The sequence below is a fragment of the Erinaceus europaeus genome, chromosome 6 (assembly GCF_950295315.1).
Source record: "Erinaceus europaeus chromosome 6, mEriEur2.1, whole genome shotgun sequence".
NCBI classification, from domain to species: domain Eukaryota; kingdom Metazoa; phylum Chordata; class Mammalia; order Eulipotyphla; family Erinaceidae; genus Erinaceus; species Erinaceus europaeus.
Window position 1 is genome coordinate 53,337,186 of NC_080167.1, and position 27,854 is coordinate 53,365,039.

General features: G+C 42.9%; 1 long non-coding RNA gene across 1 annotated transcript; it reads left to right on the forward strand.

Moving 5' to 3' along the window:
• The first annotated feature begins 1,138 nt into the window (after window positions 1–1,138).
• On the forward strand, window positions 1,139–27,810 carry LOC132539016 (uncharacterized). The gene is made up of 3 exons (XR_009550327.1): window positions 1,139–1,187; window positions 1,474–1,572; window positions 27,710–27,810. It is a non-coding gene; the product is annotated as an uncharacterized LOC132539016 (long non-coding RNA).
• The last annotated feature ends 44 nt before the right edge of the window (window positions 27,811–27,854 follow it).

Sequence of the window (27,854 nt, forward strand, 5' to 3'; positions counted from 1 at the left end):
TGCTTCATTCAGCTGGCCTGGCCTCTCATTTTCTTAACTATCCTAGCAATGGAGAGCTAGAGATGGAGGAAAGGAGATGTATTCCTTCATTCATCCTGCAAGTGTTTATCAAGTACCTATTATATGCCAGCCACTGTGGTCTGGGTGGTAGGTAAGACAGTTGAGGCTGCTGCCCACGTAGAAGCCACATCCTAATGGCTGGGTAACAGTGGCGGAGCACTGGTTATTGCTACCAGATTTATTTCCATGTGTGATTTCACTCAGTCCTGAACATGTCAGCTCTATTGTTATTCTCATTTCCTGAGACCTAGAGAGGCTGTCTGACTGACCTAAGGCCACAGCTATTAAGTGACCAAGATGCAAATTAAACTGAAAGGTTCAGATTCCAGAATATTTTGAATCATTTGATCATATTGATAAAATTATACATTTGGATAGATGAATACTGTCTGTCCTATTTCTTCTTTTTAAAAAACTACTTATTAATGAAGCAGAGGAGAGGGGGGGAGAGAGAGAGAACATCAGAGCATCACTGGCATATACTGTGCCACAGATGGGACTTGGGGGGGGGTCTCATACATGCAAGCAAGTCCTGTGCTCTATTACTGAGATACCTCTGGGATCACACATTCTCCTATTTCTAACCTTCTTTTTCTGCCATTAAAAAATTAGACTGCTTTAAAGCTATTTCTGGGGGCTAGGCAATGGTAGAGCACACATGTTACAATGTACAAGGACTCAGGTTCAAACCCCTGGTCCCCACCTATAAGGGAAAAACTTCACAGTGATGCTGTGCTATAGCTGTCTCTCCCTCTCTATCTCTCCCCTCTCAGCTTCTCTCTGTCTCTAAAAAAAAATGAAACTAAATCTTCTTTTTAAAAAAGAAATTTCTGTAAGTCCTCATTACGACTCTAAAATGAAAAGGCCAGTTTTATTTTAAAGGTGAATAAACGGTATAATGAGTCAATATTTGCTTTTATAGGAAACAGGAATGTATTGCCCATTTCTTTTTCTTTTTTTTTTACATTTATTTATTTTTCCTGTTGTTGCCCTTTTTGTTGTTGTTGTTATTGATGTCGTCGCTGCTAGACAGGACAGAGAGAAATGGAGAGGGGAGGAGAAGACGGGGAGAGAAAGACAGACACCTGCAGACCTCCCTCACCGCCTGCGAAGCGAATTCCCTGCAGGTGGGTATTGCCCATTTCTATGGTGAACCTCCCTGTGCCTTTTTCTTCTTTCAACGTGTGTGTGTGCGCGCGTGTGCGTGTGCGGTTAGAAGGTGAGTGGTATCCAGATGGTATCCTTCAGATCTACCTATAAACAGAATCTGACTGGCAGAACCAATCAGCCCGTGCTCTCTTTCGGGTCACATGATTGGTAGGATGAGGTTAATGATACAGGCATCAACCAATCAGAACCTCCGTTATGGGCTCAAGTTCCTATGTAATGCTCTTTCTCTTCTGAAATGTATAGAGGAGCATTCTCTGGAGGAGGAAGCAGGAGAATCTCGGAAGAATGGATCTGGAGTCCCTGCCTCTTGACACCTGTGTTGCCTTTGAGCTTCTCAGTGATGTGAGTTATAAATACTCTTTTGTCTTTTAAGTCTCTTGGAGTTGGAATGCTTTTCGGTTTCATCGGGAATCATGCCATGTGATGCAAATCAGTCCTTATATTTCAGGTTTATACAACTTAAATGTTTATGAAGGTATTTTTCAAAAACAGAATTTCTAAAGAAACTAAAGAGAAAAAGACAATATCTGTTTTTAAAAAAACATTTCCGTGGGCTTTAGACATTAAGAGAACATTGTCAAATCAGTTTCGGTCTCTGACTTTTGTGGAAAACAATTAAGGTATAGTAAAAATAGAATACACAGGTGGGGTGATGGCTTTTCTTGTTTCACACATGAAGATAATTAAGGTTGTGAGTTGAGTTTCGAGGCCAGATGCAACAGATGCTCACTTAATTGGCCCTCTCTCCTGTTTTCAACTTGTAGCGCTCAATTGTCTTGGATCTTGTTGCTAAAAACACTCCTGTTTTTGCCAAACAACACTTTTGGAGGTTTGCCACTGCAAACACAAAGAACTTGCTGTATGAAGATTTGTATTTTTGGTGTAAGCGTCTGACACCACCAGACTGTAATAATATGAGAGGCAAGACAACACACTAGCCACAAGATTTAGCACCACGGCTTTAATTGCAATAACGAGTAACTAAGAGGTAAAGGGTTGGTGATGAAATTAAGACTTTAATGTACATGATAAGGTGGTGCAGTGGATGAAGCATTGGATTATCAAGCATGAGGTTCTGAGTTCAATCCCCAGCAGCACATGTACCAGAGTGATGTCTGGTTCTTTCTCTCTCCTCCTATCTTTTTCATAAATAAATTCTAAAAAATAAAAAATAAAAGTGCATGGTAAGTTGTATTCTGTCTAAAAGTGTATACCCATCCAAGGATGCTCTGTGTCCACCTTAATGTTTCAGGCAAATTTTAGCTTCTGAGGACACGAAGCCAGAGCTAGTCAAGAATTCTCTAGGATGGAGCAGTTAAGGCTCAGCTTTTACCAAACTGGAAGCCAGAGTCTGGAAAGTGATTAAAGCTCTAACTGGAGGTATCCCACAGTTTTAAGATTTCCTACTAGCTTTGCTGGTCCATGATGGTACTACAGAATACCAGTGTGAAAATGGAGCTGCCTGTGCTGCTCTTATATCAAAATATCAGGAGAAAAGAGTTCTGGGTTTGGGTGGTGATGCTGTACCTGGTAGAGTGCACAAATCACCATGTGCAAGGACCAGGGTTCAAGTCCCAGTTCCCCACTTGTAGAGGGAAAGCTTAAGGAATGGTGGAGCAGTGCTTCAGATGTTTCCTCTCTCTTTTTCCTCTCTTTCCATGTCTCCCTATCTCTTTCTGTCTCATCCTTTAGTAAGGGGGCCTGGTTGTGGCACACCAGGTTGAGAACACATTGTAACATGAACCCAGGTTCAAGCCCCACCTGCAGGGAAGAAGTTTCATGTGTGGTGAAGCAGGTCTGCAGGTGTCTTTCTCCCTCTCTGTCACCCCCTTCCCTTCAATGTCTTTCTGTTTTATCCAGTTAAAAAAAATAGAAAAAGAAAAGGAAAAATGACTGCTGGGAGCAGTGAATTTGTAGTGCTGGTACTGAGTCTCAGCAATAACCCTGGTGGCAGAAAAAAAAGTTTAAAAAAATAAATAAAAATAAAAGGCTTTCTGTGTCTCCTTTCTTTCTCTCCCTCTCTATCAAATAAAAGGAAAGAAAAAAGGGGTGGTGGTGGCACATCTAGTTGAGTGCACATTACAATGCTCAAGGATCTGGGTTTGAGCCCCTGGTCCCCACTTGTAGGGGGAAAGCCTTGTAAGTGGGGAAGGAGGGCTGCAGGTGTCTCCCTCTCTGTCTTATCTTCTCTCTTGGTTTCTCACTGGCTCTGTCCAATAAATAAAGCTAATTTAAAAGGGGGGGATGCCTGCCAGGAGTGGTGGAGTTTCCCTGCAGGTACCAATAACCCTGGTGACAAAGGAAAAACAAAACTATTCTCCCTGACAGTCAAAAGAATGGGAATGGTCAGTAACCCCTGTGTCTTGAGAATAGGGCCATGGGTAGACACTCATCGAATCGTTTTTCCCATAAGAATAAAATGCACCTGGAACTCTGCTCAACTCTATTAAAATTAACGAGGGTGAAACTTGCATCTGGCTCAAGCAATGCCTCGGCACTAAACAGGTCGTGCTCCAAAATCTGGCTTTTCTGGATTGTGTAGACCTGGGAAGGTGTTTTTTAATAGGAAAAAATGTAATTATAGAAAGGCCAGCCCTACTGATTTGCTCACTGCTTCCTGATGGAACAGTGGGTCAGAAACCCAGCTTTGCTGTCTCATATCTCTCTCTCTCTCTCTCTCTCTCTCTCTCTCTTTCTCTCTTTCTCTCTTTCTCTCTTTCTCTCTCTGTTGCAGGTGTTCAGGTGGATGGTTCAGAGTTCCCACCCCCTCAGTTGTAGAAGGATTGCTCCTTGCTCCCTGGATATTACATAGGGACACAAAAGAGTGTGTGGGAGCCAGGCAGTGGCATACCTCGTAAAACACATGAGTTATTCTGCATAAGGACTTAGGTTCAAGTCCTGGGTCCCCACCTATGAGAGGTTGGGGAGAGAGGTTCACAAGTGGTGGCTAGTACTGCAGGCCTCTCTCTCTTCCCATCTCCCCCTCTCTCCCTCTTCCCCTTCTTCTCTCCCCCTCCCTTTCTGTTTTTTCTGTTTCTATCAGAATAAAGGAAAGAAAAGGTCCACCAGAAGCAGTGGAGTTCTCCTGCATGCACAGATAGCACTGGTGGCTAAATTAATAATCAAAGTAATATAAAGAGGTGTGTGTGTGTGCGTGTGTGTGTGTGTGTGCTGGAGAATGTTAGTGAGGAGAAGAGGCAAAGGATCAAATATGGAGGGGAATATAGGAGCAAGAGACTGAGAGGAATAGAATAAGCTGGGGGTGAGCATGACGGCTCCTTTTAAGAGACTCTATCTTGTACAACACCATTCAGGTTGCAGATTGTGCTCCATTTCACTTCATAGACAAAGGAAATGTTAGATCATTTATTCCATGCAAGGAATTGAGAGGGTTCCTGTGGATCTAGACACCAGCTTGGGCTCTTCTGAAGCAGTGAGTAGAGAATTCTGCCTTTGTGAACATATCAGAGTTTTGTGTATTGAAGTTTTCTCACCATTTCTAATGGTGAGAACAAAAGTCAAAACTAAGTAGATGCCAAGTATTGTTCTAACTTGAACATTGCTGTGCCAAGTCTCATAATTTAATTCCTGTTTAAAGTTAACAAAATTCAACTTGCTGAAATGTGAGCAATTAAAATTTTCTTTTTCTTTTTAAAGATGTATTTATCTATGAGAACTAGAAAATCTGAGTATCAGTCTGGTACCTTTGATGCTGGGAATTAAACTCAGAAGTACCTCATGTTTGAGAGCTTTAAATTTTTTTTATCATTATTTAATGGAGAGAGAGAGAGAGAGAGAGAGAGCCCCTGCAGACCTGCTTTACCACTCATAAGCTTTCCCACTGCAGATGGAGACTGGGAGCCAGAACCCAGGTCCTTGCACATTGCAACCTGTGCACTCAACCAGATGTGCCACCACCCAGCCCATATTATTATTATTATTATTATTATTATTATTATTTTATTGGTCTCCAGGGTTATCACTAGGGCTTGGTGACTGCACTATGAATCCACTGCTCCTGGAGTCTATTTTTCCTCTTTTGTTGCCCTTGTTTATAATTGTTATTATTATTGTTGTTGTTATTGTTGTTGTCATTGCTTTCATTGTTGTTGGATAGGACAGAGAGAAATCGAGAGAGCAGGGGAAGACAGGAGGAGAGAAAGATAGACACCTACAGACCTGCTTCACCGCTTGTGAAGCAAGCCCCCTGAAGGTGGGGAGCTGGGGTCTCAAACTGGTATCCTTAAGTCAGTCCATGTGCTTTGGGCCATGTGTGCCTAGCCTACTGTGTTACCATCCAGCCCCCCAGCTCCTATTTTTTCATTGCCACCTAGGGTTATAGTTAGGGCTTAGTACCTTCATGATGATGAATCCACCTCTCACAGTGGCCATTTTGTTCTTTTTTTTTTTTTTTAATAGGACACAGAGAAATAGGGGACAGGGAGATAGGGAGAGAGAGAGAGACCTGAACACGTGCAGCACTGCTTCACTGCTCATGAAGCACTCCCCCCAACCCTGCACACAGGCAGGGATAAGGGATTTGAACCCCATTTCTTGCATGTGGTAGCATATGCACTCAACCTGGTACACCACTGCCTCATTTTATTTTTTCTTTATTTGTAGTTTTTGGTTTAGTTCCATTTTATGTTTCAGAGCACACATTATTTATTTATTTATTTTTTATTTATAAAATGGAAATATTGACTACATTACTTTTTAATGAAAATCATAAACACTCATCTTTTGTATATTTAGTCTATGGATAAAACTCAACTACAGAGTAACAGTAAACTACATTAACTTTTTCTTGGGAGTGGTACCATGGGGTTACATCAGCTTCTCATAGTATAGTTTTCCCCAGGGGTCAAGATTTACTGCTCTGTGAGGAACAGGAACACAGGCATTCACTGTGGGGTGTGTGCTTAGTGTGGTGTGATGAATAGATCTGAAAAGAGCTGGAGATTTTTCAGCAGGATCCAAAATGGTAACTTGAGGGCGTATTTCTTTGGGAAGTGCTAAAATGCTAAAATGCCTTGTGCATGAAGATGGCAAGTGCAAAAACTTTAATTGGCTCATGGACCTTTTTTTCCTTCCTTCCTTCCTTCCTTCCTTCCTTCCTTCCTTCCTTCCTTCCTTCCTTCCTTTCTTTCTTTTCCCTTTTGTTGCCCTTGTTGTTTTTCATTGTTGTTTTAATTATTGTTGTTGTCATTGATGTCATTGTTGTTCGATAGGATAGAGAGAAATAGAGAAGGGGAAGACAGATGGGAAGAGAAATATAGACACCTACAGACCTGCTTCACCACTTGTGAAGCGAGCCCCCTCCCCTGCAGGTGAGGAGTCAGGCTTGAACCGGAATCCTTACACCAGTCCTTGTGCTTTGTGCCACGTGCACTTAACCCGCTGTGCTACCGCCCAACTCCCGTTCGTGGACCTTTTAGTCTCTGGCTCGACAGCTTATTTAAGAGAAATGTAATTATAAAGAAAAGCATGCTATAGTAAAGGTGACAAATTGTACTAGTTGATAGTAATCGCTGATTACTAAAATAGTATTTCTTGCTGTGATACTTGGTTCTGAGTATTCATGAAAAAGTGTATGTAAACCTGGTGTTACTGACAAGCCTTACCAACAAGTCTGTCTTCTATGTCCTCTGAATCTCCCTAAGAAGCCTGCTTCCACCATCATGTACTAGGACCTGCAAGCTGTCCCTTTCTGCACCCAGAGTCCTTTACTACAATACACCATGGTGGAGGAGGACCTGGGAGTGGGTGGGTGTTAGTGTTTTTGCAGAAAACTGAGAATTTTTTCACATGTATCAACAACTCTATTTACTTCCAATTGAAAAAAAAAAAAAAGAAGAAGAAGAAGAAGAAGAAAAGAAAAAATGGCTTCCAGGAGCAGTGGATTCATAGGACAGACACCCAATCCCAATGATAACCCTGGTGGCAAGGAAAACAAGAAAGAAAGGAAGAAAGGGAGAAAGGGAGAAAGGGAGAAAGAAAGAAAAGAAAAAAGAAAAGAAAAGAAAAGAACCAGCTTATTGCTCTCCATCTTATTTTCTTCTGATCTGTTGAAAAGTTCACATCCTGGCAAGGCAAATACTCACTGCTGGTAGAATTACTTTTCTTCCCTCTGTCTTTTTCTTGGCTTCATGACTAGACAGTCTCGTTCATTTCTGTAGTTAAGTTTCACTCTTTGCCAGTACCCTCTCTTGTTCCTTGAAATTCTCTCCATTCCATTGCAATAGTCTTTGCTCACTTGACCAACTTCAACTTCTCTGTTCACTTCAGTAATTTCCTTAGCCCTCCTCACCCCCATACTGCTGTCTCCATGCCAGGAGAGGAAGACAACATGAGCATCTAATAACTGGCACTCAGTTACAGCACTCTCTGGGTGCCACGTAGGCTTTTGGGTGCTGGGGAGAAGATACAATCCCTGTGCTCAAAAAGTGAAAACCCAGGCAGATCAGGTAGCTCTGTGAGATCATCCAGAGCCTTCTGTCTTGGTACTAGAAAAGGCGGGGTTTGTTGTGAATGAGTAGCTGGGTTACTATTCACTCTGCCATATTTACCTATCAAATGAGTCCCCAAGCTTCACATGAATGCTCAGTAAACCCTCTTCTATCTTATTTTACAGAGGGACAAGCAAAGATGAGGCCATTTTATGAGTTAGTTTAACTTAAAAATCATTTACCCTGAGGCCTGTAAAATAACTCACTTGGTTAGTGTACCTCCTTTGCCATGTGCACAGTGCAGATTCGAGTCCTGTCCCCACTGTGTTGGCGGAATCTTGGGTGCTGTGTTATCTTCCCCTGTCTTTCCCTTCCTCTGTCTCTATCTAAAAATGGCAGCCCAGAGCATTAACCCCCCCCCTTGACAATAATAATTATATATATATATCACTCTAAGACTATCCTGGTCTTCCAAACCAACAAGCAAGCAAAAACTCCTCATTCCATTATCCACTGTAATGACGAGCTTTGGATTTTGGACTCTTTTAATCAGTCCTTAAACCTGTCTTTACTGGGCAGGAACTGTTATGTGCCAGGTTCTGGGACCATGACAGAGTGAGACAAAGACCATGCACTTGGCAGTTTGCAGACCATTGATTGGGGAGAGAGAGATAGAGAGACAAACAAGATTACATTGTTGCTTGTCTCTTTTTCCCTAATGAATAGTTTGATTTCCTTAAGATATGAAAGTCCTGCATAGAACTGGCTTGGTTGGCTCAGTGGTCCTCCAACTTCATAATCCCCAGACTGTGACAAGGAAACTTACAGTGACTCACTCAGAAACAGTGACAATGGCTTCTTTGCTCTCTGATTTTGCTGGCTACAAGGGTATCACCTTTCAGTAGATAGCAGTAACATAACCTCCTACTTGAGTCACCATAGTATTCTGCCAAGTTCTCCAAAATAGCCTCCCATTTGTGTGCTCCTGTGAAACTCATAAAGGTGGATGGGGTCCAGGTTATGACAAAGAGTTTGCTCCAGAGGTGTTTTCATTACATTCCTGGGGCAAACAAATGGTGAGCAAAGCATTTGCAAGCAGGTATCGAAGAAGATTGGAGTTTGCACTTACCCTGAGACTGCCCACACGTTTGTGTGCTATTAGTGACTTGCAGTCCATCCACACCACCATCTGCACTGGTGGTCTCGGGTGCTTGAGGGGTTCGGATCTTTTAGGTAGCAATTTAGCAATGTGATTATGGCTGGTTTTGTCTGTCAACTGGGTTGGACCATAGCACCCAGGTATTTAGTTAGTCATCATGGATGGGTCTGTGAGGGTGATTGTGTGTGAGGTGAGCATTTAAATGGACAATAGTAAAGCAAATTGTCTTCCAATTAGTGGAAGTTCTGAACTGAACAAAACTCTGACTCCTCCCAAGCAAAAAGGGATTCTGCCTGCGCATTGCCTTGGGACTTTCCCCCAGGGCTCCAGCCTGCTCTGGAGATTTGGTTTAATTTACAGCTACATGATTTAATTATCTTTTGCTTCTCTCTTTTATCAGGGGCATAAGGGTTTACAGTACAGTTGACACATAGTACAATTTCTCATCTCCCCCATGAGAGGTGTCTGTAAAACGCTCTCATCTCCAACTTAGGTCCATTTCTACCATTGTGTACCTAGGCTGGACACCATCTCCACCCCTACCCTTCCCCTCCTTCACTTGAGTTCTTTGCTTTAGTGCAACACATCCAAAAGAACTGTAATCTTTTTTTTTTTGGCCCAGTGCTTGTTGCCTGCACTACAGATCCATTGCTCCTGGCAGCCATCTTTTATCCATTGTTGTTGTTGCTGCTGCTATTGTTGGATAGGACAGAAAGAAATTGAGAAAGGAGGGGAAGACAAAGAGGAGGAGAGAAAGATACACACCTGCAGACCTAATTCATTGATTCATTTTGTAGTACATGTTTCTGGAACAATAATTTACTTGCTTGATGTGCCTCACAATCACAGGATCACTTCAGGGTCTAAAACATATCTGTGTGCTAAAGTTTCACTCCTGAGTGTTCAGCAGGTGAGGCCCAGTGGCCCACAGTCTCCACAGGGGAATCTGTTGTCAGACCAAGCAGCCCAGGTCTTGGTTCTGGACCTCCCAAATCTGGGCTCATTTGCTCACTGCTCATACTCAGTCTGCCAGCCATATGGGGTATATCTGTTGGTACTCAAATGAGATTCCAGAGTCGTGCCTCTTAATGAAAAAGGCACATGCTCCATGTATTCACACGGCATTCAGATGTGGTGACTCACAGGGCCCATGGGCCAGAACATTCCTTTCTGTATCATTGTCCCCCTTCTGCTGGTCCCCTGCCATCCCTGGCACCTCTCAGCCTCCAGCTGGTCAGCATTAAGTGAGCTGTCTCCACATACATAGAAGGAGCTCTGTAACTAGAGGGGGGCTGGGGCTACGGGCAGAGCAAAAAAGTTTTGTCAGTCTGGGCTTACTAACTGCTAGAAGGCCACTATTTCTGGTTCTCCATGGTGATAAAAGATGCTACTTTAAGACCATCACACACCTTGTGCTTCTCTTTAATGGTAATCTGAATCAACAAGACACAAGCCTCCTCTCTACCTTATACCCCTAAATGTGTGGTGGAAATGCTTTTCACGTCCAGTGGTAACTAGGAAATGTCCAGTCAGAGGGGCAGGAGAGGGAAGCCTTCTCCCAGCACAGACAGATGGTAGGTTTGCCTTGTACATTGGGCAGAACCAACCCTTCCTCCTTTCCTGGTGGGAAGAGAATCTCACAAGGGGGAGGGGATGCTGAAGTCCAGCCTCTTTCTTTTCTTTCTTTTCTTTCCCTTCCTCTTCTCTCCTCACCTCAGGCATGAGAGTCCCTTGCACAACCGTTATGCTATCTACTCCTGCCTTTTCTCTCCTTTTTTTTTTTAAATCAGATTGATGAATTTTTTTACAGTATCAAAATTATTAAAATGAAAGCTGACTATTCAACAGAGAGTACAATGGAAAAACAATCAATTGAGTAAAAATATTTGTAATTTCAAAAACCATATTAGTATTTCAAGGAAATTTGGCATTTAATTAGAAAATCTTAGGATTCCAGTAGAAAGATGGGCCAATGAGAAAAGAATGAGTGCTATCAGAGCATCAAAATGGGTGACATCTGTGTGACTGACTGGGAGACCCAGCCTGGTCAGTAGCTGGGAATGCTTAGTTAGGGAAGACACATCCTTTCCTTTTGTGACTCCTCTTTGCTGAAATGCATAGCAGCAGCTTCTTCTAGTAAAAGGTACTGTGGCTGTTTTCTTTGCCTTGAGGAATATCCCCAGGCTCTGTCTACCCTGGGCTCCAGTCTTTTCAATTCCCCTAGCTTCCTTGGCTTATAGCTGGTGGACCTTCTTGGCATCTGCTATTTCTCCCCATCTCTTCAACCTGAGCTTTTCTAGATCAAATACCTACTAGAGACGTTCTGATATAATTCCTAAAGGACAGGAGAGACAATTCAGTGATAATGTAAAAAATTGCATGCAAGTATTCTACATTGCCAGGGTTGTGTGGCACTTTGGACAAAAGGGAGAAAAAAAAAAGGCTTGCAAGATAGCTCACCTAGTTAGTACCCTATCTGCCATGTTGGTCATGTGTACTAGGTTTGAGCCTGGGCCCCACTGGACTGGAGGAAGTTTTAGTGTCGTGGTATCTTTTCCTTTCTTCCCTTGTCTCTATATCTAAAAAGTTGGCCTTGGGTGTTGAAGCCACCAAGAAACAACAAAAAATTAAATTCCTCTCAAGGGTAGTGCTTTTTGGTTCTCTAGTGCTCAAGTGACCTTCGTCGCAGCCGTCTTCCTTGGGGTAGGTGAGGGGCTAGACCCTCAACATCCAGGAAGACTTAATAAGAAAAAAACTATACTACATGTCCAGCATGCAGGGACTTCCTGGTCCTTGTGGATCCTTCTGACTTTCTAACAGTTATGGACTGTGCTAAGTGATTTCTTTATTCTCATTATTTGATTCATGACTGGTTGGTTGGTTGGTCAGTTTATTTCATTTGATCCAGCTTGTCAGTTATTTGAGATGATATATATACTTTCTGTCCCCCTGGTATGTGGTATATAGTCTTTGACTTGAAATGGGAGCTGGGTAAACATCAATACACTTTAACATGGAGAAATATGGGGCCAAGAGAGGTCACTGACTTGGTAGGGCATGTGCCATATAGGTGTTGCCTTGGCAGTAGAGGAAACTGACCCCCTTCCCCCCACACACAGTGAAAAAGTGACCTGGTATCAGCAAAGTCACAACATGCATGTGGCTCCAGCTCCAGAAAAATAAATACTAAAGAAAGAAAATGAAAGTATACACTGGAAGTGTTATGTGCAAAGAAAGATGCGCCTCTCGGAGGGATTTTCACCATCTTACTTGAAACATTCTGGCTGAATAGCCAGATGCCTGGAGGAGTCAGTGAATGTAGGAACTTCTACAAGGGGAAATGGCATCTTTCAGAAGTGGTGAAAGGATTTAGCGAGAATGGCTAAGCCCATTCTCTGAAATGAGAGTGAAGTGCAGTGAACTATAGCTGTTACCAGATCTCTACCACAAGTTAAAAGCATCAGTGATGGTTAGATAGAGATCTTCACTTCTTCCTCATTCATGAAACCGGTGATAACATTAACCAGATTCTTGTCTGAAATCTTCTTTTTCCAGGCCTGGGGCTTCATTTTATACCAGTCGTGTGTGTGACATTCCCTCCTTCTCTTCCTCCTTTATTTTTTTTAACTTCAGAGTCCCTGTAGCTAAACACAGAAAGCAACTAGTTTAATGGTTTTCTTTTTCTTTCTTCCTTCCTTTCTTCCGTCCTTCCTATCTTTTCTTTTTTTTACCAGATCACTGCTCAGCTCTGGCTATGGTAGTGTTGGGGATTGAACCTGCGACCTCTGGTACCTCAGTCATTAAAGGCTTTTTGCATAATCTTTAAGCTACATCACCAGTCCAGATTTCTTTCTTTTTTTAAGTCAGGGCCTTGTGCATGCTCAGTTTCATCACATGAGATGTTTTTTAATTTAGATAAAGAAATAGATTAAAACCAGTGACCATACCATTAGAGCTTCCTCTAGTGACATAGTACCTCTTCCATGGTGTCTGGCAAAGCACACACACTCCCTACTGAGCCATCTCCCTGGCCCTGGACTGAATTATGCTTGTATGTGGAATTTCACTGTGTCAAGTCACTTTTTCATTCAGGGAGAGAAAGATACCACAGCATAAGAGCTGTTGCCAGTGCCGTGGCACTCCTGTGTGGTGTCAGGGGCTTGAACCTGGGCTGCAAGCAGGGCAAGGCATGCCCCCTACCCAGTGAGCTATCCTGTCCTTTGGTTGAGGTTTTGTTTGGGGGGGGGGAGTTTTGATTCTCCCAATGTGTTCTGCCACATGACCAGACTCTTAAGTTGATGCTGCATCTCTCTGCCTCTCTCTATCTGGATTCATCTGTGCTTGCCTTCTCTCCAAAGGCTGCTTTTTCTCTAGGCAATGAGGACCTTTGCCCAATTAACCCACTTGATGTAGTTGTTTATTTATTTATTTATTTATTTTCCCTTTTGTTGCCCTTGGTATTTTATATTGTTGTTGTTATTGTTGTTATTGATGTCACCGTTGCTAGATAGGACACAGAGAAATGGAGAGAGGAGGGGAAGACGGGGAGAGAAAGACAGACACCTCCAGAACTGCTTCACCACCTGTGAAGCGACTTCCCTGCAGGTGTGGAGCCAGGGGCTCCAACCATGATCCTTACGCTGGTCCTTCTTGCGCTTCGCGCCATGTGCACTTAACCCGCTGCACTACCGCCTGACTCCCATAAACAGCTTTTTAAAATGTTTTGAATCTTTATTTGATAGAGACAGCCAGAAATTGAGAGGAAGGGAGAGATAGAAGAGAAGGAGATAGAGAGACACCCGCAGCCCTGCTTCACCTCTTGTGAAGCTTTCCCCCTGCAGGTAGGGACCAGGGGCTCAAACCCAGGTTCTTGTACACTGTAAATGTGCACTCAACCAGGTGCGCCACCACCCTGCCTCTTAAACAGCTTTGGTGGGTGCAAGCACTGGCTGCTGGGAGTAGAATGAATGATGGATTGACCTTTGTGCCACCAAAGGGACTCAGAGACTTGTGACTGTTCACTCTGGATCCAGTGGTCCCTAGGGGGCAAGCAGGTGGGTGGAAGCTGCTGCCTGTAGTTGGAAGTGAGTTTGCTTGACGAGACAGGCTGCTGTTTGATTCTGTGGCCGGGGCAACATGATACAAGCACATTAAGGACAGGCTATTTTGGTTTCTAGATGTGAGGTAAAGTTGGGGGAGGCAGAGCTGGAAAGTTAGTGAGAAACACATTCCAGGAGGCTGTTGAGCCTAAGGGTGCACAGTTTATAAAGGAAACACACCAACTCTTCTCTTGCTATCCTGGAGAGCTTCTAGGAAGCTGTGACGGCCAGCAAAACAAGTGTAATAGAAGCAGGCCCACTGAATAATGCCATTTCCTTAGTCAGTGGGACTTCGTGTTTCTCACCATCATTATAAAGAGATGATGAACAGGTGGGGTTAGATGGTTATGCAAAGAGACTTTCATGCCTGAGGCTCTGAAGTCCCAGGTTCAATCCCCTCTACCACCATAAGCCAGTGTTCTAGTAAAATAGAGATGATAAACTAAAGGAGGCCATCCTAGCACTGCTGTACCTGGCCCTGGGTAACAGAGGGAAGGAGGGAGGGAAGGAGGGAGGGAGGGAGGGAGGGAGGGAGGGAGGGAGGGAGGGAGGGAGAAGGACTAAAAACTGTGAAGGCATACACTCTGAGCTGAGCCACTGTCTTGGTGACAGTCCCTTTTAGCGAAAGATCACCTGCCCACACTGTGACACCTTGAGTGGTGTGAGCCCCAGCACTGCTCTTTCGGGACAACTTTTGTGGCTGCCTTTTCCCTCCAGACTTTACACTCCCATTACTGAGAGAATTCTGCTGGCTGCCAGCCTGTGTCTCTGCTAGGACCCCCCTGGTGGCCTTCTCTGCAGTGTCACATGAAGCAGGCTGCGTCCTCTGCCGGGGACAGTCCATATGTCAGACAAGGCTTTCTGAAAAGTTATACTGGTGCCAAAAAGCCCGTCTGCCGTGAATCTTCTAGAAAATCTACCTACTGTGGTCTTCAATTTGCATTTGGAGGACACTGGTGTTGGGTGGGGAGTGGCACAGGAGAGCAGGGAGGGGTTGCTTTGGGCTCATAAAGAAGCAGGGTTTTCTGGGGCCACTTGACATTTTGTTTTGTTTCTGAGAACAGTAATGCCTTAAGCTCAGTTTGGTTTTGATTAGTTACAATTGCTGGGAAGAAAACTTTTGTCTTGGGCAAAGTGAGAGGGGAGTTTCTATAGTAGAAATGTAATCCCAGATCCTGGGCTTGGGCTTGTTGGGCAAGGGCAGCAGAGATAAGCATACCCCGTTTTCTGCAGAAGGAGACTTGAGGCTGTGTGTGGAAAAGGTTCAAAGTGGGATTTTGGCTGCGTTTAGAATTATGAGTATAGCTCTGCTTCTTAAATCAGAGGGTGTCTGAGCAGGGCCAGGTAATAGAGTGACAACTATGTTTGCATAAAGCCATGGCCAGCAGCTGTGTATGTGTGTGTGTATGTGTGTTTGTGTGTGTGTTGACTTTATTTCTAAGAAGCGGGAGTTAAGGAATCAGACTCTTGTTTGTTTCTGATTAAGAAAACAACTTTAGGACAGTTGAAGCCATCTCAACCTCATGCGGAGGTTTTCAAAGGACAGTGACTGGGAAGACTTGGCCCCCAGGGGTGCTGGCTCTGGAGTATAGAGAGCTTTTCCTAGTTGTGGAGAATGCTGCCCATGCTCAGCCTCCCCTGCCACATCTGTCTGCCATGCAGTTGGCAGCCTTGGGTACTTAAAGTGTTGAAAATATCTTTTGTTGTCTCTCATTAAGGCTCTTGGACACTCCCCCTTCTCTGCTCTCAAGACACTGTATTTAAGTTAGGAACACTTCAGATTTTAAGCAAAATATTCTTAAGCCCCAGTTTAAGATTTTATCAGAAAATCTCTCATTATGCTGTCAAGCTTATCATGTAATCACATAATCTGAGCAATCAATAGATAATATTTTAAATACACAATGCAGTTTTGGACATGACAGCATCGTGGATGTCATTGTGATAATTGAGACAGAAGCTGGGAGAATCTCCAGTTCTTACTGGCTGTATTCGAACAGTTGCTTAGTTGCATAATTTGCCTTTTATTAAACCACTTCTGTTTTCCATGCTAATGGTTAAGATGAGAATGTGCAGGCATTTCACAGGGAACATTTCTTTGGTTCTGGCAGATTGGTGTTGGGTCGTACCTTAAGATCAGAAGATTTGGGGCTGGGGAGACAGTGTGTTATGCAAAATGGCTTTCATGCCTGAGGCTTGGAAGTCTCAGGTTCAATCCCCAGCAGCACCATAAGCCAGAGCTGAGTAGTGCTTTGGGCTGTCTCTCTTCTCTCTCTCTCTCTCCCTCCCTCCCCCCTTTCTAGATAGACATAGGCAGTGGGGAGAGTGAAGAGACTAGAGCACTGAAGCTTCCTTCAATGCAGTGAGAGCTGGGCTCAAACCTGGGTTGTGTACATGGTGAAGCAGCACACTATCCAAGTGAGCTATTTTGCTGGTATGATATGAAACCTCCACTGTTATTTCAATTTTCATTTCCCTAAAAAGAGTGATAAACATCTTTACGTATGTCTGTTGTCTGTATGTCTTCTCTGGTGAAGCGTCTATTCAGGTTTTTTGCCCATTTTTTAACTGCATTGAGGTTTTTGTTTTGGATTGAGTTTTTTTTTTTTGTACATTTTGAATATTACTCCCTTATTAGATGCTTGATTTACAAATATTTTCTCCCCTTCAGTGGGGTGCCTTTCCATTTTGATGACACTTTCTTTCACTGTGCAGAACTTTTAGTTTGGCGTAACACCTTTTGTGTCCCTTTGCTGTTGTTTTTGTTACTGTTCAAGTAAATGGTAAAACTCCCAAAGAAATCAGAGGCCAGTGTCAAGGAGCTTAATGCCTATTTTATGGTTTCAGGTTTTTTTTTTTCTTTCCCCATTTGGGGCAGTCCTATCTGAGAGCGACTTTATTTTATTTACTTTTTTGTTAGTGGTTTAATAATGACTGACAAGACTATGGGATAAGAAGGTTACAATTCCATACAATTCCCACCACCAGAAGGCCATATCCCATCCCCTCCATTGGAAGCTTCCCTATTCTTTATCCCTCTGGGAGTATGGACCCAAGGTCTTTATGGGGTGAGAATGTGGGAGGTCTGACTTCTGTAATTGCTTATCTACTGGACATGGGCATTGATCGGTCAATCCATATTCCCAGCCTGTTTGTCTTTCCCTAGTGGGGCTGGGCTCTGGGGAGGTGAGGTTCCAGGATGCAGTCAGATCCTGCAGTTTCCCTTTCTGTTCTTCTTTCTCAACTTCTGTTTATGAGTGGGATCATCCCATACTCGTCTTGTCTTTCTTACTTATTTCACTTAACATAATTCCTTCTAGCTCCATCTAAGATGGGTCAGAGAAGGTGGGTTCATTGTTCTTAATAACTGTGTAGTATGCTAGTTTATTCTTATCAAGTCATGATAAGTGATAATTTATTTATTATTTCTTAATTTCTCTTCTAGTTCATTGTTGGTCTATAGAAGCATAATATATATATTTATATTACATTGACTTTGTGAACCACTGTACTGTGCATATTTATTGCTTCTGGAAGTTATTTTAATGGAACCTTTAGGGTTTTTTTTATGTGTGTTACAAGGTTTTCTATCTTTTGCAAGTTGTGAAAGTTTTACTTTTTCATTGTGAATTCCTTTTTTCTTTCTTGTCTAATTGCTTTGGCTAGCACTTAAAAATTTTAAAACTTAAAATTTTTTAAACTTTTGATTAATTTATTTATTATTAAAGACAGAGAAAATGGGGAGGGGAGAAAGAGGGAAAGGGACAGACACCTGCAGCCTTGCTTTACCACTCATGAAGCTTTTCCCCTGTAGGGGGGACCAGGGGTTGAACTTGGGTTATTGTGCACTGCAGTGTGTGCTTTAACTAAGCCTGGCCCTAGAACTTCTAATATTGAATAGTAGTGGTGAAAGTGGACATCTTTGTCTTATTCTTGATCTTAGAAGGAAAGCTTTGTTTTTTGCCTTTGAGTATGATGTTAATGGTGGGCTTGTCATACACACACACACATATATGGTTGAAATATGTTCATCCTGTACCAATTTTGTTTTTGAGCTTAAAATCACAAATGGATATTGAATCTTGTGAAATACATTTTCCTGCAGCTATTACAGAGGTGATCCCACAATCTCTCTACTTTTCTTGATGTGTACTATTAATTTACGTACGTTGAACAATCCTTATGTCCCTGAGGCAAATTCCACTTGTTGTGCTTTATTCATTTAATGTGTTGAATTAGTTTTGCTTTGGCAGAACATCTACTGAATTTATTTTGCTCGTATTTGTTCGAGTTTTGTATCCATGTTCAAAGATAGTATATTTTCTTTTTATGATCTCTTTGGTTTGGGAGTAGCAATATTTATCTCATAAAATGTATTTGGAAACTTCCCCCTTTTCAATTTTTGAAGAATTTGAGACTTGAAAGGAATTTTTAAAGAATTTTTTGAAAGTTTTGTAGAGTTCACAAGTGAAATCATCTGACCCTGGGCCCTTTTTTTTTTTTTTTTTGGGTGGATGGGAATGCTGATTACCATTTTAGTGCCCTTACTCGTGATCAGTTTGTTCAGATCTTCTGTCGGCCCTGATTCAGTCTTAAGCTGTTGTAGGGCTTTAAAAAGTAATTTATTATTACTTTTACTTATTGGATAGAGACACAAATCAAGAAGGAAGGGTCTGGGCAGTGGTGCACCTGGTTAAGACCACATGTTACCATGTGGAAGGGCCCGAGTTGGAGCCACCCCACCCCTGATTTCCTCGCCTGCAGATCTACAGGTGTCTTTTCTCTATTTACCATTTCCCTCTCTATCCTATGTAATAAAAAGATTAAGAAAAAAACCCAGGAAAATATGGCTGCTGGGAGTGATATATTTGTAATGTCGCCACTGAGACCCAGTAATAACCCTGGTGGCAGTTAAAAAAAAAAGACTGTTAGAGTGGGTAGCAGGGAGGCAAAAAATATATATATCAACAAAGAAATTGAGAGGGAAAGGCAAGCTAGAGAGGAGACAGAGCGACTCCTGGAGCACTTCTTCACTACTTCCCTTCTGCAGGTGGGGACCAGGGGTTTGAACCTGGGTTGTTGTGCACTGTAATGTGTTTCCTCAACCAGGTGTGCCACTACCCGGCCCTTGACATTCCTTCTAAATTGTTCAATTTGTTACTATGTGAAAGTTTACAATGCACTGCTTTATCTGTTAAAACTTCTTGCTTCTGATTGCATTTATTTGTCATTTCTTAGCCTTTGTGATTCTGGTTGAAGATTTGTCTATTTTTCAGAAAATCAGCTCTTAGTTTCATTTATCATTTGTACTTTGATACCATTTCTCATCTTTTTATGCTCTATTTTTTTTATTTCCTTCTTTCTGTTGACCTTTGACTTTATTTTTTCATTTTCTTATTCTTTAGAAATAAGGTTTGGGACAGGAGAGGTTGCTCACCTGTCTACCTTGCCCTGCCACCCAAGTTTGAATTTCTTCACCACATGGAGGGAATGCCACAACATGGGAGAAGCTCTGCTCCTGTGGAATCTCTCTCTCTCTCTCTTTTGAACTCTGCCTTTCCACTCTCCACCTGTCCATGTGTATGTGTGTGTATAAACTTGGGCTGGCAGAAATTTAGCCATACTTGCATGAGGCCCTGAAACTGCAAAAAAAAAAAAAAAAGAAGAGGGAGCCAGCAGCTGGCTCACCCAGTAGAGTGAGCTCCTCCTCTCCCGTTTCCATGCCTGAGGACCTGGTTTGAACCAGGTCCTGGGCCAAGCTCTGGGCCACCACATGGGAACACCTGCAGGAGGGAATCTAAGGAGCAGTGAAGCAGTGCTGAGGTGTCTTTCCTTTCTTTCTCTCTCCTTTTCTCTTTCATCCTCTATCTAGAGGAAAGAAAGAAATGTCCCCTGGGAGTGGTGAAGTCATGTGGCCATACAAATAACACTGATCACACACACACACACACACACACACACACACACACACACAGTAAAGGAAAAATGTAAGTTTTTTTCTTGTGAACTTTATTTCCTGAGGTGTAGGTCTCTGATCCTAACCTTACTTTAGTGCCACTTTTACTGTGCCTCTCTAACTCTTCTCTGAATTTCCCTTTGTCTCCAGGTATTATTTCTCTTCCTTGATGTTCTCATGACCCATTGTGGTAAGACATAGAGCTTCACATTTTTGTGGTTTCCCTTCTTTTATTTTTCTGTTCATAGAATTGAGGTCTGAAAGGATGCTTTATACACTATCAGTCTTCAAAAACTAGAGACTGATTCTGTGTCCCCACATGTGGTCTAGTGTTCAGAATGTTTCCTGTGCTCTGGAGAAGGTGTGTTCTGTAGTTTTAGAACAGAGTGCTTTGTATACAGCTGATATGACCGCCTCATCTAATTTGCTAGTTAAGGCCATGTTTCCTTGTCAGTTCAGTTCTCTGTCTGGATCACCCATCCATTGGAGTAAGTATTGTGTTCGTGCCCCATGTTTTCCATTCAGGTCTGTGAGTAGTCGCTTCTCTGTTGAGTGCATATGTATTAATAAGTGTTATGTCTTCTTGCTGTATTGATGCTTTTATCATTGTTATACCCATCTTGTCTCCTGACTGGAAGTCTGTTTAATCCAAGTATGAAGCTTCCTGTTTTTAAATTTTTTTTTCCTTATCTTTGTTTATTGAAGAGAGACAGGCAGAAATTGAGAGGGAAGGAGGTGATAGGGAGATAGACACTTGAAGCACTGCTTCACCATTCATGAAGCTTTCCTCTTGCAGGTGAGGATGGGGGGCTTGAACCCAGGTCTTTGCACACTGTAATGTGTGCACTTAACCAGGTGTACTACCACCCACCCCCTCCTGTTTTTTAAAATCCCATATTAGCTTGGAGTACTGTTATCCTCCCTCCAGCTCTGTATGTCTTTGTGTAGAATAATTGACCTTTTTTGCAGACAACATGCATTTTTAGAGTTTTGTCTTTTTTTAAAAGTTTATCCAGCTCATCCACATTGTGCCTTTTAATTGATAAGCCCCCCTCCCCATTTTCTTTTCTTTATCTTTCTTCCTTGTTTTGTTTTTGTTTTGATTTTTGTGGAACCACTGTTCTGGGGTATCTTTTTATTCAGATAGACAGGACCAAAGCTTCCTCAATCACCATAGTTCCTTCTCATGTGGTCCAGGGGCTCGAACCCAGACCAAGTGCACGGCTGTGTACACATCATATCCAGGGCCTTATTTTTCCAGCCCTGCCCTCATGCTGGGTTGTCTCTCTAACTTCTGTGACTGTCAAGCCTCCTTCCTTGTCCTGGTGCTGTGCAGTGGTTGGGGGTGTGATGAGACCTGCCATCTCCCAAAGGGCGGGGTCTCTGCCAGCACTAGACCTGGTCCTTGGGCTGCATCTTCTCAGTGTCACTAGGGAGAGGGGGAGACAGGCATTCCTGTCTGCTCCAATCTGCACTGAGCCCTGGGAAAGCAAAGAATGTTCCTTTGCTCCTTGCAGTCCTGTGGGATGACAGGTTAAATAGGAGTGTTGCCTCCTCTAGATTCTGGAAAAGATTTCAGTCAGCTCCTAAATTGATGTTGAATTTGAAGTCTTGATTGTCAGACAATGACTTTTACAATCAAATAGTCTTTTTTGATGGGAAGACTCTGAGGTGGGTCTCTCAGTCTAAAGCCTTCATGCCACCCCCCCGCCCCCGGTGGGGGGGGGAGAACCACCATGATTCTACTTGTTGACTGTGACCCTGTGGGGCCCATGCACCCAATTGGCTCTGTACATACTCAGAGCCCAAAGTCTTACAGACCCATCCCTCAGGTGAGCCCTCAATCTCAGGGCTCTCTGCAGGTTGGATCCCCTCATCACTCCTCAGGAAGCAGTTGGCTGTATGTCACTGGGTGTGGGGCTGTTCTGTAGCTGGGTTTTGAGGACAGATGGGCAGAAGTGTTAAGTTACTCACATCCAGATCTGGGAGCAAGGAAGGAAAACACCGACCTGTAAGCTCCTATTTAGTCATAGAAGATTTCTTCCAGTGCAGCTGGTGATGAATTGTGTTCAGTGGGAGTAGCCCTGTGTGTTGATGTTTTGTAGTTCCCATAGAGACAGACTCCAACTCCACAATGAGATTTGACCTTGTAAAGTTGTGACTAGCAGTATCAGACAGCTTCTAGCTACTCGTTGGCTTTTAGCTCCACTGAACAACAAGGGTCTTAAGGTCTTATGTTCTCTTGCATGGAGTGGAGAGTATAGAGGCCATCTCCCTCCCCATCCCCCATCTACTTTCTGCTTAAGCAAGGGAGCTTAGAGGGTTGGCAAGGGCAGAAAAGCTGTCCCATCACTGCAGAGACGTCATTGCTGAGAAGTCATTGCTGTTGCTTGGGTCCCACAGAATATGCAATTTTGATTCTATTCTTAGGTGGCTTAATGAAGCAGTTTCAAGTTTTACTTTCATAGTTAGTCATGATGTAAAACATCAGTAAAAGAAACAATATGACTGGCTCGACAGAATTGCAGCAGTAAATGTTTCTTCTCGTTTAGTGATGCTGATGGACACCATTAACTAATTTTATGTTTGCTTGGCCAGTGTAATTTATTTCACAATTGTTTAAAATACAACGAGAGAAGAAAAATGATCTTTTTTCTTAGTGGTAGCAAATTGATATTGTGTCTCAAATATGCTTGGCCTTTTTATAATTTGCTTTGGCTCTAAGCTAATGATAGAAGTAGTTTGAAAAGTTTATTGGGTTTTGATAAACATGACAATTGCTCTGTGGTCAAGTCCTTGAGAACTTGAGAGTATGTAGAGATTTTTGTTTTCCTTTTTCAACTGCAGAATTGGTGTGTAAGGAAAAGCTTCCAAAAATAACCAACTGAAAGACAAAGACCTACCTCACTGGCTATGCTGGGGTTTATAATCAACTCCATGTATAATAAAAGCCTAATTTAACTCACAAAGAGAGAATCAAGTAAAAGAACTCTGAAGGTAAATTATTTTTTAATTTTGTTTGTTGCCCTTGTTTTTTTATTGTTGTTGTAGTTATTATTGTTATCGCTGTCATCGTTGTTAGATAGGACAGAGAGAAATGGAGAGAGGAGGGGAAGACTGTTGTTGTGGTGGTCTGGTGTCGGGCTGCACTGCGGAGAAGAGAGCGGACGTCCAGAGCAAAGGGGTACACAAATCTTTATTATAGGATGGGGGGGGTTTGGTTCAGATCATGTGGAGCCAGCCGGCAATGGCCGACCACGGGGCGGGGGGGGGGGGAGGGGGGGGAGAGCAGGGAGCGAGACCTCAGAGAGGGAGAGCTGAGAGCGGGGGTGGGGGGGGTGAGGGGGCTTTTTATAGGGCGACAACCAGGGGTGCCGTGTAGGGCCAGGATTGGTTGAAGGGGGCACTCTAGGATTTTGCGGGGCGTAGAAAAACCTGGGGGCGGAGACTGCATCAGAATAACTCCTCAGCAACAGAAGACAGAGAGGAGGAGAGACAGACACCTGCAGACCTGCTTCCCCGCCTGTGAAGCGACTCCCCTGCAGGTGGGGAGCCAGGGTTCGAACCGGGATCCTTATGCCGGTCCTTGTGCTTTGCACCACGTGCGCTTAACCCTGCACTATGCCTGACTCCTGAAGGTAAATTATTAGTGAGAGAAAACACATACAGGGGCTGGGCATTGGTGCACCTGGCTGAGTGTACATATAATCATGCAGGAGATCCTGGGTTCAAGCCCCTGGCTTCCACCTACAGGAGGGAAGCTTCTCAAGTGGTATAGTAGTGTTGCCTGTGTATCTCTCTCTCCAGCCCCCTCAGCTTCTGTCTCTATAAAAACAAGAAAGAAGGCCATCAGGAGTAGTGACTTATAACCCTGATGTCAAAAAGTAAGGCAAACGAAGAAAATCCCATTAGCTTGCACTCACTTATCTCTACTTCCTACCTTCAGCATAAAATTAAAAAAAAAAAGTGTTTAGAAACATCAGTCTGGCATCTTTCTCCAGAATGTCATGAAAATAGAGAAAGACGAAGGCTGGAAAAATAGATCGGAGGACCCAGGCAGTGATGCATCTGCTTATAAATGTTCACATTACAGTTTGTAAGGCCCAGGTTCAAGCCCCTGGTCCCCACCTGCAGTAGGAAAGCTTCATGAGTGGTGAAGCAGGGCTGCAGGTCTGTCTCTCTCCCTTTCTATCTCCCTCTCCCCTCTGAATTTCTCTGTCTCTAATAAATAAAAATTTAAAAGAAAAATAGATCAATATTGTGGGCCTTGACCAAGGAAGGAAAGGAGTCTGAACAAATCATAGGAAATGAAAGTCAGCTGCACTCCCAGCTGCCAGCCAGCTCTCCTTTCCCAGCCACATGAGCACAGCCAACTGGAACTGGCCCTGCTAGTGTCCCAGCCCCAAAGTGTTCTCCCTTTTCCCGATAGCTCTGGCATTTATCCCCTCACTCACTGCCTATAGTCTGCATACAATTAGAGCAGACACTCACTGTGCAGTGCTCACTGTGCTCTGAGCACACCTACTGACTGCTTCTGTGTGAGTGCAACTGTGTGGTGGTGTAAAGTCAGTCACTGGTCTAACTACTATTTGTGAAATCCCCTAATCCCCATTTTTGACATATTCTTGGCTAGAGAAATTCATTGAACACATGTTTACTGAGGTCCCCTGTTAGTTAAGTACTGAAGAGACAGTCATGAAGACACCATTCCTTGTTCTTATTAAGTCCATATTCCAGTGAGTGGATACAGATAATGAACAAAATAAGCAAGCCTGTCGGTCTGCTTCGAGTTCATTATGTAGTGGCAGGAACCATGTCAGAGGTCCACTATGCTTACCTTAACTTCCAGCTTAAACCTCTTGCAAGGTTTGATTAGAATTTTAGCGCATTGGCACCGGGGAAAGGCATACTGGTGTTCTTGGAACTGCTAAAATGAGTAGATAAGAAACATGACAGTAGTGACATATATTTTAGTGTGGGTCTAATGGGTGTTTGAGCATGGATGGTTGACCCCCCGGAAGCTCGTCTAGCAGACTCCCCTTGGCATGCCAGCCTTGTGGTCGAGTGAGATGTGGCCAGAGTATGTGGGGAATTCCAACCTTCCTATCAGCCTCGCAGCATCACCCCACCCCTCCTTCCTCTGGTGGGCTTCGCCTTCTTTAAATTTCTATTTCCCCGTTCCTGTATCACTATCCATACCTTCTCCTTGCCCTGCTCTCTTTTCCCTTATAAGGTTATAAACTTGTAACCGCAACAATAAAAGGTTCCGTCCTCCACTACGGTACCCTGAAGTTTGTATCGTCTGCCACCACGGTATGCTGGGAAGACCCCTCAAGGAACTCACCCCTGCCTCTGCTGGCTCGAGATTCCCTGCTCTCCTGGTGGCCAACAGGCCAGGCAGAGAAGTAGGAGCCGGGCTGGCTTATTCCCCCAAGGAACCGGACATTTTAGTACATTTACATATAGAATATTTAGAAAAGACCACTTATCCCCCCAGAGTAGTTATTCTGATGAGGCATATTTTCCCGACTGCATTTTCCCATTATTTTGTGTATTTATAGACAGAACGTTTCCACTTAATGCCCGGAGACAGCTGGAAATAGCTCACATTTGCTTTTTCACTCAAAATATTTGTTTAGAATTAGTCAATTGATTTAATATGTAACATCAGTTAGTGTGAACAAGAAAAGCAGCAAGCACAGTTGACAGGGAAGAAAACATTTTTGCACAATGTAACCATCGTGATGATAGAATGAGTTACTATTCTCCACTGGAGATGTTCAGCATTAACTCTGATTGGGAACACGGTAACGGAAATATTTGTGCTGCCAATCTTATAGACAGATCAAAACGCCTTTGTGATATAACAGTGTCTTCATGCTTGGAAAATTGCCACCAAGCCCTGACATTAGATATTATGTTATATGACAGCAGGTTCTGTATTTTTCTTCCATTAAACAGTACATTTTACAAATTCTAGACTGTACATCTTGTGTGTGGTACAAATATCTCCAAGGTACATTTGTTTCTTTTTCCTTACAAATATTAAAAAATGTGATTTTTAATATAAGTATAAAATTTTCTTTTTCTTTTTTTTTTACCAGTGCACTGCTCGGTTTATGGTGGTGCAGGGGATTGAACCTGGACTTTGGAGCCTCAGGCATGAGAGTCTCTTTGCATAACCATTATGCTATCTACCCCAGCCTGTACAAAATTTTCTTTATACAGTTGCAGTAGAATTTGGATCAAACTGCTAGAATTTTTAGAATTAGTGATTCAGTGTTGATTTACGTAAGATAAGGGGTATACAAGCGAAAGGATCCCGGTTCGAGCCCCCGGCTCCCTACCTGCAGGGGAGTTGCTTCACAGGTGGGGACACAGGACTTTGGTTGTGGTGTGGAAGTACTCCCGTAATCTTCAGTCTAACCCACTATTAATCACAAGGAAACGTTGAGGCGATTGGTGGTAATGTTTATCTTCTCCTTCCTTTTATTTCTTTCTAGATCATTCTTGTTAGTAGGTTTGCCAGCCCCCCTGAACCTGGTTTTTGGTGTCAGCACTTTCTGCTATTCCTTTTTCTTTTATTCTTTAGTATCTACTTATTAGCTTTGATAGGAAAGTGAAATTGAGAGAGACCTGCAGGTGGAACTGGAGGCTTGAACCTAGGTCCCTGACATGGTAGTATGTGCGCTCAGCCAGGTACAGTATATTCATAGGTAGACAACCACAATCATGACTAATGATAGAATATTTTTGTCAGCCCCCAGACAAACTCTGTATATATCAAAAGACTTCTCAGCCTCTTGGCTCACTTCAGCCCTCCAGAGCCCCTGGTGACTGCTAGCTGTCATTCTGGATTAGCCTATTCTGAACACTTCACAGAAGTAAATTATAAAATTAGTGGTCTTGTGATAGCAACCTGGGAGCCAGGTGGTGGTACAGGCATTGCAGTGCACAAGGAACCGGGTTCAAGTCCCTGCCTGCAGGGGAGAAAGCTTTGCAAGTGGTGTAGTGTTGCAGATGTCTCTCTGCCTCCTTCTCTATCACCCTGTTCCTATCAAACAAAATAAAGATAATTTAAATATATATATATATATATATATATATATATATGGCATATGTCAGTATGAATAATGCCATTGACTACTCAACTATTTTTGTGTGATGACTTTTTACCATTTCTCTTTGGTATTATACACATAGGAGTGGAACTGCTGGGTCATGCTTTGCTTTTGAGGAATTGCAATGCTATTTTTCTAAAGTGACTTTGCTGTTGAATAGCCTCACCAGTAATATAGGGGTTTGAATTTTGTATTATTCAGTATTGCCAAAGGTGGCCACAACTTTGCCAATCCTTTAAGTGTTATAAGTGAGGCCATCTGATAGTTGTCTTTCACTTAGCATAATCGCTTCGAATTTCATCTGTTTTGTTCCAAATGATACAATCTCATATTTTTTGTGTAGTAGTTTTCCACTGAATAAGTATCACACAACTGAACAGTTTGAATACCTAAATAAAAAATGAAAATGCACTAAGACGCAGCAGTGTCACTCCCAGGCAAATATCCAATATACATAATAGTAATTTTAAGAGACATATGCACCCCTATCTTCATAAGAACACTATTTACAACCAAATTATGAAATGCCCAACAACAGATGCCAACATTTAAAAAATATATATTAGTGATTTAACTGACTTAAAACATATAATACCATAGTTCCACACCACCAAAATTCTGTCCCCCTAACCTCTTCATTATAAGTTTCTTTTATTTGTCTTTACTGGCCACTGATATACTACTTTTGGAGACAGGAACCTTTAAGAGGTCTGGGCGGTGGCGCAGCCTGTTAACTGCACATGGTACAAGGATCCAGGTTTCCTACCTGTAGGCGGGAAACTCTGCAAGCGGCAAAACAGGTCAGTAGGTGTCTCTATTCTCCCCCCTTTCTCTGACCTA